The sequence below is a fragment of the Cervus elaphus genome, chromosome 20, assembly GCF_910594005.1.
Source record: "Cervus elaphus chromosome 20, mCerEla1.1, whole genome shotgun sequence".
Classification (NCBI taxonomy): domain Eukaryota; kingdom Metazoa; phylum Chordata; class Mammalia; order Artiodactyla; family Cervidae; genus Cervus; species Cervus elaphus.
Genome location: NC_057834.1, coordinates 138,841,641 through 138,853,877, shown reverse-complemented (window position 1 = coordinate 138,853,877; position 12,237 = coordinate 138,841,641).

The following is a 12,237-nucleotide window of genomic DNA, read 5'->3' as shown; positions in this document are numbered from 1 at the left end:
CCCTGCTGCCCCCTTACACCTATGGTCTCCTCCCATTTCTGCAGCCCCACCAGGCAACTGCCCTGACCTTACCCTGTCCGGGTGAGGGTCGTGACTCACTCAAGCCCACACTCGCAGGATCTGCTCACCCAGGTCTCCTGAGCTCCTGACCCAGGTCTGTGCTGTGTCTGAGGTGGCACCGAGGACCCCCACCCCTCCCCATTCACCTCTGGCTTCCCACACCGTGAGGCGCCAGTGGGGAGGGGGCAAGGGAGGACGCTGGGGTCTCAGCAAGCATCAGGCTGGGACAGGAAGCCCCTGGGTCTTGTGGAAGCAGGGGAGTCTTTCAGCTCACCTGCCCGCCCAGCTCCTGTTGCATCACCCAGGCAGAAGGTCAGGCCCCTACCTTGGGGTCACTCTGCTGGGGCAATCTCGCCACCTACCGCGGTGAGACTCGGCGTCCCCAGTGGCTAATTATGTGAGCCGCTTTGAGTCCCAGCCTCTGCAGTGAACTGGGACTCCACATCCTCCTGGGTCCCCAGTCACCAGCCCTTGTCTGATCCCGCTTCACCTCCAGGTCCAGGAAGCAAAGCCCAGAAGCCCCTCAGCTTCCAGAAGGACAAACAGGAGACAAGCCCAGATTTGAAGAACCGGCCCCTTGACCCTCAGTGGACGTGTCCCCCTGGGGTGGCAGGGGTAGACCCCTGGGTCCAAAGCTGTTCCATCAGCCCCTCCCCACCTCCACCCGAAGTGTGCTACTCTCTGTGTCTTAAATGACTGGCGAGGAGCAAAATCCTCCTCTGAACCCCTCGGGGCTCCTCCCTTCAGTGGGTCCTGACGTTGTGCAGGTCACTCCCCATGAGAGAGAGAGACCACCCTAAATGTATTTCTTTCCCGGGGGAGGATGGAGGAAGGTGAAGCATAATAATTGAAAAATCTTGATTCTCAAACCATAAAACCAGAACGTGTCTGACAAAGTCAGGGAAATAGAAGGTGTTTTGAGCCAGCCGTGAGGATATCCCTGTGTTTTTGCCAATCACTGACCTAACCTTGGCCAGCAGTTTGATGTCTTCACTTCTGAAACCATGAGAGGAGGAGGTGACATCAGAGTGCATGTGCATTTTGTATAATTTGATTTCTCCTTACAAAAATACAGTCACACTACACATCAGGTCTGCAATTATTTTTAACCAAACACTGTAATCTTTGTCCTTCTAAGCCAGGCTTTCAATGTCTCCAATGTATGGGAAGATCATAGTTTGTTGACTAAACTGCATGAAAATGAATATCTAGAATATCACATTAATTTTTTTGTTATGTAAAGAACACTTAGAGATCTGCCTAACAAGTTTTAAAGTGTTGACTGTAGGTACAATATTGTACAGCAGAACTCTAGAGCTTATTCATCTTGTTTGAATGAAAATTTATGCCTCCTAAATAATAGCTCTGCCCAGTTGCACTGCAACCACCTGCTCACTGTTTGATTCTATGAATTTGAGTATTTTAGATACCTCAAATGAGTGGAATAATGCAATTTTGTCTTTTGTGATTGGCTTATTTTACTTAGCATAATAAACTCCAGGTTTACCTATGCTTTTGCATAGTGCAAAATTTCCTTTGTAAAAAATGTTTTATTTTTTAAGTTATGAAAGTATGATAACACATTTACAGGAGACTTGGAAAATACAGAACAGGTTACATATAGTTCCACTATATATTATAATTATTTTTTAAGTAGATAAGATTTTTAGTTGGAGTTTCAATATTAATAGAAAAAATTATTATTTCTTAAAAATTAATAGAATAAAAAGACAAAAAGTAGAAGGATATAGTAGACCTGAAAAGCACTATATACCAATTCAATATAGTTAATATTTGCACAATTTTCACACAACAGCAGGACACAAATTCTATTCAAGTTCCCATAGATTATAAACGAGGAGGCACTGGAACATATCCAGGGATATAAAACAAGGTGCAGAAATTTCATGGTGTGAAGGCATTGAAATCATACAGAGGCTGCTCTCTTATTACTGTTGAATTATGTTAGAAGTAAATATCAAAAATATTTGAAAATTGCCCACATATTTTCAAGTGCAATGTGACATTTTCCAAGAGAGCTCTTTGAGTTAGCCATTGAAAACCTTGATAAAATTAAAAGAATGGAAAAGCACAGGGGGTGATTTAGAGAAGAAAGTATTTAAATAAGAAATTAATATCAAAATGATAAATTAATCTCAAAGATATTTTTTAAAAAAGCACTAATTCTGGAAATTAAATGTCCACTTTTAAATGATGGGTGTGTCTAAGATGCCATAACAAGGGAAATTTGAAGACATTTGTAACAATAAAAATGAACAGAGAATTTGTCAGAATTTGTTGCATGCAGCTTCAGCTGCTCAATGCAACTAAATACAACATGGAATCTTGAATAAGGTGTGCAAAGCAAACAATGGACACTAGCATAAAAGTTTGTGAACAAAACCTCCCTTTTCTGAAAGGGTAAATAGTATCCCATTGTATGTACAGACAACAGTTTCTTTGTTCATTCACTTGTTGATGGACAGTTGGATTGCTTCCATATCCTGGCAGTTGTGAATAGTGCAGCAGTGAACATAGGAATGCTAAAATCTCTTCCAGATGCTGATTTCAATTCTTTTGGAAAAATACCCAGAAAAGGGATTGTTCGTTCATGTGCAGTTCTAGTTTTCATTTTTTGAGAAACGTTTATACTCTTCACATAGACGTGCATCATTCTGCAATCTCATCAACACTGTACAATTTCTCCACATCCTTGCCAAAATCCATCGCCTTGCATTTTCAGTTTTGAAAATAGCCATCCTGACAAGTATTGGATGATATTTCACTTTGCTTTTGGTTTGAATTTCCCTGATGATTAATGATGTTGAGCATTTTTGAGTGTTTCTGTTGGATATTTGTATGAATACGTCTTCTTTGAAGAACTGTCTATTTAAGTCCTTGGCCTATTTATGTTTTTGTCACTACGTTGTGTCCAACTCTTTGAGATAGCATGAACTGCAGCACGCCAGGCTTCCCTGTCCTTCACTATCTCTCAGAGTTTGTTCAAATTCATGTCCATTGAAATGGTGACTCCATCCAACCATCTCATCCTCTGTTGTCCCCTTCTCCTCTTGCTTTCAATCTTTCCCAGCATCAGGATCTTTTCCAATGAGTCAGTTCTTCACATCAGGCAACCAAAGTATCAGAGTTTCAGCTTTAGCATCAGTCCTTCCAATGAGTATTCAGGGTTGATTTTCTTTGGGATTGACTGGTTTGATCTCCTTGAAGTCCAAGGGACTCTCAAGAGTCTTCTCCAACACCACAGTTCAAAAGCAGAAATTCTCTGGCACTCAGCCTTCTTTATAGTCCAACTCTCACATCCATACATGACTACTGGAAAAACCATAGCTTTGACTATATGGACCTTTGTCAGGAAAGTGATGTCTCTGATTTTTAATACACTGTCTAAATTTGTTGTAGCTTTTCTTCCAAGTTTTTCTTTCACCCTTATGGCAGAAAGAGAAGAAAAACTAAAAAGCCTCTTGATGATGTGAAAGAAGAGAGTGAAAAAGCTGGCCTAAAACTCAACATTCGAAAAACTAAGACCATGTCATCTGGTCCCATCACTTCATGGCAAATAGATGGGGAAACAGTGGAACAGAATTGATTTTTAGGGCTCCAAAATCACTGCAGATTGTGACTGTAGCCATGAAATTAAAAGACGCTTGCTCCTTGGAAGAAAAGCTGTGACCAACGTAGACAGCATGTTAAAAAGCAGAGACATTACTTTGCCAACAAAGATCCGTCTAGTCAAAGCTATGGTTTTTCCAGTAGTCATGTATAGATGTGCGAGTTGGACTATAAAGAAAGCTGAGTGCCGAAGAATTGATGTTTTTGAATTGTGGTGTTGGAGAAGACTCTTGAGAGTCCCTTGGACAGCAAGGAGATCCAACCAGTCCATCCTAAAGGAAATAAGTCCTGAATGTTCATTAGAAGGACTGATGCTGAAGCTGAAACTGCAATCCTTTGGCCACCTGATGTGAAGAGCTGACTCACTGAAAAAGACCCTGATGCTGGGAAAGATTGAAGGCAGGAGGAGAAGGGGATGACATAGGATGAGATGGTTGGATAGCATCACTGATTCAATAGAGGTGAACTTGGGCAAACTCCGGGAGATAGTGAGGGACAGGGAAGCCTGGTGTGCTGCAGTCCATGGGGTCATAAAGCATCGGACATGACTGAATGACTGAACTGAACTGAATTTTCTTACAAGGAGCAAGTGTCTTTTATTTTTTATTTTTTTTCATTTATTTTTATTAGTTGGAGGCTAATTACTTTACAATATTGTAGTGGTTTGGATGGATGAAACTGGAGCCCATTACACAGAGTGAAGTAAGCCAGAAAGATAAAGACCAATACAATATACTAACGCAAGTGTCTTTTAATTTCATGGCTGCAGTCACCATCTGCAGTGATTCTGGAGCCCAAGAAAATGAAATCCGTCACTGTTTCCACTTTTCCCCCATCTATTTGCCATGAAGTGATGGGTGTGGATGCTCTGATCTTAGTTTTTTGAATGTTGATTTTTAAGCCAGCTTTTTCACTCCCTTTATCTCTCCCATCAAGAGGTTCTATAGTTCCTCTTCAATTTCTACCATTAGAGTGGAATCATCTGCCTATGTGAGGTTGTTGATATTTCTCCTGGCAATCTTGATTCCAGCTTGTGATTCATCCAGCCTTGTATTTCACATGATGTATTCTGCATATAAGTTAAGTTAAGCAGGGTGACTATATACAGCCTTAACATACTCCTTTCCCAATTTTGAACCAGCCTGTTGTTCCATGTCTAGTTGTAATTGTTACTTCTTGACCTGCAAACAGGTTTCTCAGGAGACAGGTAAGATAGTCTGGTATTCCCATCTCTTTAAGAACTTTCCACAGTTTGTTGTGACCCACACAGTCAAAGTCTTTACTGTAGTCAGTGAAACAGAAGTAGATGCTTTTCTGGAATTCCCTTGCTTTTTCTCTGATTCAGCAAATGTTGGCAATTTGATCTCTGGTTCCTCTGCCTTTTCTAAGTTCAGCTTGCTCAAATTGTAGGAATTCCTTAAATATTTGGAGATTAACCTCTTCAGATATATGTGCTGTGATTTTGCCGAGTTGTGTCCCACTCTTTGCAATCCCATGAGCTATAACTTGTGAGGCTCCTCTGTCCATGGGATTCTCCAGGCAAGAATACTGAAGTGGGTTGCCATGCCCTCCTCCAGGGGATCTTCCTGAACCAGAGATTGAACTTAGGTCTCCTGCATTGCAGGGAGATTCTCTACCATCTGAGCCACGAAGGAAGCCCTATCAGATAGTTTGCAAATATTTTCTCTCATATCCGTTTTACTTTGTTGAGTGTTTCCTTTGTTGTGCAGCTTTTTGGTCTGATATAATCCCACTTGTCTATTTTATTTTAAAATTAGTTTTTACTGGAGTATATTGTGGGTGGGATGAACTTGGAGTTAGGGATTGACATACATATGCTATTGATACTGTGTATAGAATAGATAACCAATGAGAACCTGTTGCATAACTCTGCTCCATGTTCTGCAGTGACCTAAATGGGAAGGAAATCCAAAAAAGAGGAGCTGTATGTGTAGGTATAGCTGACTTTCTTACATATACTGTATGCATATAGCTGTAAAGCAAAGGTAATCAGCTCTACCTATACATACAGCTCCTCTTGCAGCTACATACAGCTCCTCTTTTTTGGATTTCCTTCCCATTTAGGCCACCACAGAACACGGGGTTCAGTTCAGTTCAGTTCAGTCGCTCAGTCATGTCCGACTCTCTGCGACCCCATGAATCACAGCATGCCAGGCCTCCCTGTCCATCAGCAACTCCCGAAGTCTACCCAAACCCATGCCCATCGAGTCAGTGTTGCCATCCAGCCATCTCATCCTCTGTCATCCCCTTCTCCTCCAACCTTCAATCTTTCCCAGCATCAGGGCCTTTTCCAATGAGTCAGCTCTTCTCCTGAGATGGCCAAAGTATTGGAGTTTCAGCTTCAGCATCAGTCCTTCCAATGAATATTCAGGACTGATCTCATTTAGGATGGACTGGTTGGATCTCCTTGCAGTCCAAGGGACTCTCAAGAGTCTTCTCCAACACCACAGTTCACAAGCATCAATTCTTTGGCACTCAGCTTTCTTCACAGTCCAACTCTCACATCCATACATGACCATTGGAAAAACCATAGCCTTGACCAGATGGACCTTTGTTGGCAAAGTAATGTCTCTGCTTTTTAATATGCTGTCTAGCTTGGTCATAACTTTCCTTCCAAGGAGTAAGTGTCTTTTAATTTCATGGCTGCAATCACCATCTGCAGTGATTTTGGAGCCCAAAAAAGTCTGACACTGTTTCCACTGTCTCCCCATCTACTTCCCATGAGGTGATGGGACCAGATGCCATGATCTTAGTTTTCTGAATGTTAAGCTTTAAGTCAACTTTTTCACTCTCATCTTTCACTTTCATCAAGAGGCTCTTTAGTTCCTCTTCACTTTCTGCCATAAGGGTGGTGTCATCTGCATATCTGAGGTTATTGATATTTCTCCCAGCAATCTTGATTCCAGCTTGTGCTTCATCCAACCCAGCATTTCTCATGATGTACTCTGCATATAAGCTAAATAATCAGGGTGACAATATACAGTCTTGATGTACTCCTTTTCCTATTTGGAACCAGTCTGTTGTTCCATGTCCAGTTCTAACTGTTGCTTCCTGACCTGGGTACAGGTTTCTCAAGAGGCAGACCAGGTGGTCTGGTATTCCCTTCTCTTTCAGAATTTTCCATAGTTTATTGTGATCCAGAACATGGGGTAAAGTTATGCAATAGTTTTTCATTGGTTATCTATTCTATACACAGTATTAATAGCATATGTATGTCAATCCCGAACACCAAGTTCATACCCCCACCCCCTTCCCCCACATACATTTGCTCTCTCCATCTGTCTCTATTTCTGTTTTGCGAATAAGAATATCTATACAGTTTTTCTAGATTCCACATGCATGTGTTAATATACAATACTTGTTTCTCTCTGTCAGTTTACTTCACCTAGTATGACAATCTCTAGGTCAATCCATGTTTCTGCAAATGGCGTGGTTTTGTTCTTTTTAATGGCTGATAAATATTCTATCACATATATGTACCACATTGCCTTTATCCATTACTCTGTTGAGGGACATTTAGGTTGATTCCACATCCTGGCTATTGTAAATCATGCTGCAATGAACATTGGGATGCATGTGTCTTTCTGAATTATGGCTTATTCTGGGGATATGCCCAGCAGTGGATTGTGAGTCATGTGGTAATTCTATTTTTAATTTTTTAAGGAACCGCCACACTGCTGTCCATAGTGGTTGTATCAATTTACATTCCTCCCACCAGTGCAAGAGGGTTCCTTTTTCCCCACACCCTCTCTAGCATTTACTGTTTGTAGGTTTTTCTAATAATGGCCATTCTGACAGATGTGAGATGATACTTCATTATAGTTTTGATTTCCATTTCTCTAATAGTTTAGCATTTTTCCAAGTGTTTGCTGATCATCTGTATGTCTTCCTTGGGAAAATGTCTATTTAATTCTTCCAACCCATTTTTTTTCTTGGACTGTTTGTTTTTTCGATATTGAGCTGCATGAGCCGTTTGCATATTTTGGAGATTAACCCTTTGTCACTTGCTTCATTTACAAATGTTTTCTCCTGTTCTGAGGGTTGTCTTTTCCTCTTGTTTATGGGTTCCTTTGTTATACAGAAGCTTTTAAGTTTAATTAGGTCCCATTTGTTAATTTTCATTTATATGTTCATTGCTCTAGGAGGTAGGTAGAAAAAGAGATACTACAATCTATGTCAGAATGATCTGCCTATGTTTTCTTCTGAGAGTTTTGTAGTGTTTGACCTTGCACTCAGGTCTCTAATCCATTTTGAGTTTATTTTTGTGTATGGTGTTAGCAAGTGTTCTAATTTCATTATTGTGTAAGTAGCTGTCTAGTTTTTCCAGCACCACTTATTGAAGAGGCTGTCTTTTCTTCACTGTGTATTCTTGCTTCCTTCTTCATAGATTAGGTGATAATATGTGCACGGGTTTATCTCTAAGTTTTCGATCCTGTGGTTTATATTTCCGTTTTTGTGCCAGTACCATGCTGTGCTGTGCTTCGCCACCCAGTCGTGTCCGACTCTTTGCAACCCCATGGACTGCAGCCCACCAGGCTCCTCTGTCCATGGAGATTCTCCAGGCAAGAATACTGGAGTGGGTAGCCTTTCCCTTCTCCAGGGGATCTTTCCAACCCAGGTCTCCCGCCTTGCAGGTGGACTCTTTACCATCTGAGCCACCAGGGAAGCCCAAGAATACTGGAGTGGGTAGTCTATCCCTTCTCCAGGGGAGCGTCCTGATACAGGAATCGAACCGGGGTCTCCTGCATTGCAGGTGGATTCGTTACCGGTTGAGCTACCAGGGAAGTCCGTACTGTCTTTTTTGTAGCTTGTAGTATAGCCTGAAGTCAGGGAACTTGCTTACTCTAGCTCTGCTTTTCCCTCTCAAGATTGCTTTGGCTATTTAGTCTTTTGTGTTTCCATACAAATTATAAAGTTTTCTGTTTTGGTTCTAAGTGTCATTGGTGGTTTGATAGTCCCACTGTTTAGTTTTCTTTTGGTTGTCTGTACCAAGACCAATATCTTGAAGCTTTTCTCTTATATTTTCATCTAGGAGTTTACCATTTCATTTTCATGTTTAAGCCTTTAATCCACTTCAAGTTAATGTTTGTGTGTGGTGTAAGATAAGGATCCAATTTCGTTCTTTTGGATGTGATATACAATTTTCCCAACACTGTTTGTTGAAGAAACTATGCTTTCCCTATTATGTATTTTTGGCACCCGTGTCAAAGATCAGTTGATCATATATGCACTGATTTCTTTCTGGGATGTCTATCCTGTTCCACTGATCTATAAATCTGTCTGTATGCCAGTATCATATGCTTTTGATTATTGTAGTTTTGTAATATGCTTTAAAACTAGCACATGTAATACTTTCAACTTTGTTCTTCTTTCATAAGAATGATTTGTGTATTCACAGTCCTTTGTGATTCCATATGAATTCCAGAAAAAAAAATTTCTATTTCTTTAAAAAGTGTCATTGAGATTTTGATAGAAATCGTGTTTAGTCTGTAGATCATTTTAAGTAGTATGGGCATTTTAAGAATATTAAATCTTTAAACAGTGATTGGAATGACTTTGAAGGTGGAGGAATGGGCTACAAGCCAAGGAGTGGAGGCAGCCTCTAGGAGCTGGAAAAGGCAAGGAAACTGATTTTCCTGTAGAGCTTCCAGGAGGAGCACAGTTCAAGAGACAACTTCATTTGACCCATTGAAACTGACTTGGGGCTTCTGCCTTCCAAAACTGTAAGAGGATAAACTCATGCTGTATTTTTTTTTCAATGTTAAATCTTTAACAGTCTCATGCTGTACTGACTGACCTAGCTGGGCAGCAGAAAAAGATGTTATTTCTTTGGAGAAAAACACATTAACCTTTTACTACTGTTTGCTGTGTTATTCTAATAGATACATTTTATCAAGTGAAGACATTGCCATGAAGTTTCATGTAAATAATACTTTAGCTGGATTACCTAAGTTTTGATATGCAGAGTTTCCAGTATCATTTAGTTTTACCTCCTTACCTTTCCATTGTTTCTTCTTTGACTTGAGAGTTACTTAAAAGAATGTGTCTTAAATTTCCCAATATTTAAATTTTATTTATGAACATCTACTTAATGATATTTAATTGTAGGTTCCTCTGTTGTAAATTAATTGACCATACGTGTCAGTTTATTTCTAGGTTCTCTAGACTGCTTCACTGATATACATGTGTGTTTTTATGCCAATATCATTCTGTTTTTATTACTATATATTAATAGAGTTTGACATCAGCAAGTGCGATACCTTCAAATTTGTTCTTTTTCAGTGTTGCTTTAGGTATTTAGAATCTTTTGTGACTCTATACAAACTTAAGGATTTTTTTTCTATTCCTGTGGAAAATGCTGTTGACATTTTATTATAGATTGAATTGAATTCCTTCAGGTGCTATGGACATTTTAACAATCCTTATCCTGTCAATCCATTGTTGTTTTCAGTCGCTCAGTCGTGTCCAACTCTTTGTGACCCCATGGGCTGCAGCACACCAGTCTCCCCATCCTTCACCACCTCCCAGAGCTTGCTCAAATTCACTTCCACTGAACTGGTGATGCCATACGGCCGTCTTATCCTCTGTTGTCCCCTTCTCCTCCTGCCTTCAATCTTTCCCAACATCAGGGTCTTTTCTAATTATTTGGCTCTTCACATCAGATGGCCAAAGTATTGGAGCTTTAGCTTTAGCGTCAGTCCATTAACAGAGATTATATTTCCATTTATTTGTGTCTTCAACTTCTTTGATTAATGTCTTATAGTTTTCAATGCACAAATCTTTTACCTCCTTGCTTAAATTTATTTCTAAGTATTTTATTCTTTTGATACACTTGAAAATGAAACTGTTTTCTTAATTTCTCTTTCTGATAGTCCATTATTAGTGTATGGATATGAATGGGTAAATGCATTTATCAGTGATAATTGATAAATGCACAAAAATAAACTTTTTTGTTTATTGATTTTGTATCTTGTAAATTTACTGAATTCTTTTATTGGTTCTAAACACTTTTGGTGGTATATCATGGCTTTCTATTAATATATTTAAGATTTTGTGATCTGTATGTAGAGATGGTCTTATTTCTTTCTGATTTAGATGTCTTTTATGTCCATTTCTTGCCTAATTGTTCTGCCCAGAACTCCCAGTACTATGTTGAGTATAAGTGGCAAGAATGGGCCTTCTGTCTTTTTACTGATCTTAGAGGAAAAGATTTCAAATTTTTATTGTTAAGTATATTAGATGTGGGTTTGTCCTTCGTGGCCTTTATTATGTTAAGGTATGTTAATTCTATATCCTGCTCCTTGACAATTTTTATCATGAATGGATGTTGAATTTTATCAAATGTTTTTTCTGCATCTGTTGAGATAATTTTTATCTTTTATTTAATGTTTATTTATATCATATTGATTAATTTGTGGATGCTGAACTATCTTTTCACCCTTGAAATAAATTCCACCCATAGAGGATGTATGATCCTTTTAATGTATTTTTAAGACTGATTTGCTAGCATTTTGTTAAGGATATTGCATCCATGTTCAGCAGGAATTTTAGCTTGTGATTTTCTTTCCTTGTAGGGTCCTCTTCTGGTTTTGGGGTCAGGGTAATGCTGGCTTGTAAAATGAGTTGGGAAATGTTCCCTCCTCCTCCAGCTTTGAAAGAATTTGAGAAGGATTGTTATTAATTTCTCTTTAAATTTTTGGTAAACTTCACCAAAAAGAATGATTTTCCCTTTGTAAATCTGGCTAAGAGTTCATCTAGAGAGGAATTCCAGTCCAAAATGGTGACATCGGAGCCTCCAAAACTCACCTCCACCCACAGACACACCAAATCTATACCTATACATGGAAAAAATTCTTCTGGAAGAAATTCAGAAACTAGCTGAGAAACACTTTGGGCAAATGAGAAAATATTTACACAAAAATGGGTAGGAAAGGCTGAGATAACACTCTCATGATCAATCCCACTCCTGACACAATGATTATTATTGGGAGGGAACTTACAACTCCCCTGCTTCTCTCTGAGGAACAAATGATTTGGACTCAACATCTAGCAACCTCTAACACTTCATCTGAGAGATGGGTCCCCCAAACACCTAGGTGTGAAAGCCAAATGGGGCTTGCATGCACAAGACTCACAAGCCTATAGTAAACAAAGAATCAGCTCTTAGTGGGCCCACAAAGACTCACTGTGGCTCTTCCCCATGCCTCAGCAGAAAGGGAACAGGCAGAAATATGCATCTCTCAGTCTTCCTCTGGAAGATACATATTTGTATACTTCAAAAGCTGCTACCTGAGGGTCAGATTTCTAAGTTAGTCTACATCTAGGGAATGACTACAATCATCCTTAGATAACAGAGAAACAGCAAACATCATCTTTGCATTCTCCCTGTAGCCACAACAAACTGACAATATTTCCCCAGAAGGAGTTTGTACACACATCTGGCACCCTGGCGTTTTTGGCTACCACCCAGGACATATACCTCTTGACTGGTTCTAGTGGCCAGTAGGGATTATGTTCATCTAATGC